This window comes from Colobus angolensis, unplaced genomic scaffold (assembly GCF_000951035.1).
Source record: "Colobus angolensis palliatus isolate OR3802 unplaced genomic scaffold, Cang.pa_1.0 Scaffold296, whole genome shotgun sequence".
Classification (NCBI taxonomy): domain Eukaryota; kingdom Metazoa; phylum Chordata; class Mammalia; order Primates; family Cercopithecidae; genus Colobus; species Colobus angolensis.
In genome coordinates, this window is record NW_012116221.1 from 537,188 (window position 1) to 537,508 (window position 321).

At 44.5% G+C, this 321-nt stretch overlaps 1 protein-coding gene across 1 annotated transcript in view; it reads left to right on the forward strand.

Annotated features, from left to right (window-relative positions):
* Positions 1-321, forward strand: part of TRIML1 (tripartite motif family-like 1) — a 12,786-nt gene that overhangs the window by 2,867 nt on the left and 9,598 nt on the right. The window lies entirely within an intron of this gene.

Below are 321 nucleotides of genomic sequence, written 5' to 3' on the forward strand. Positions count from 1 at the left end.
AAGTGATACTTATACACACATAACAGAAGACGGAAAGCAATTCAAAAAAGAAACATCTCAAAAGCATTGAGGGAAAAATGCAAATGAAAAAGAAATAAAGAGACAGAGATATAAAAGCAAAACAGTGGTTTAGATGAGACCTGGCAAGTCCTCAAGCTCAAGGTTGGTCGCAGACGTGGATCTGAGCTCTGCGGCAGTCAGAGCATTGGAATTCTTTTTTTTTTGGAGATGGAGTTTCACTGTCGCCCAGGCTGGGGTGCAGTGGCACGATCTCAGCTCACTGCAACCACCACCTCCCAGGTTCAAGCGATTCTCCTGCCT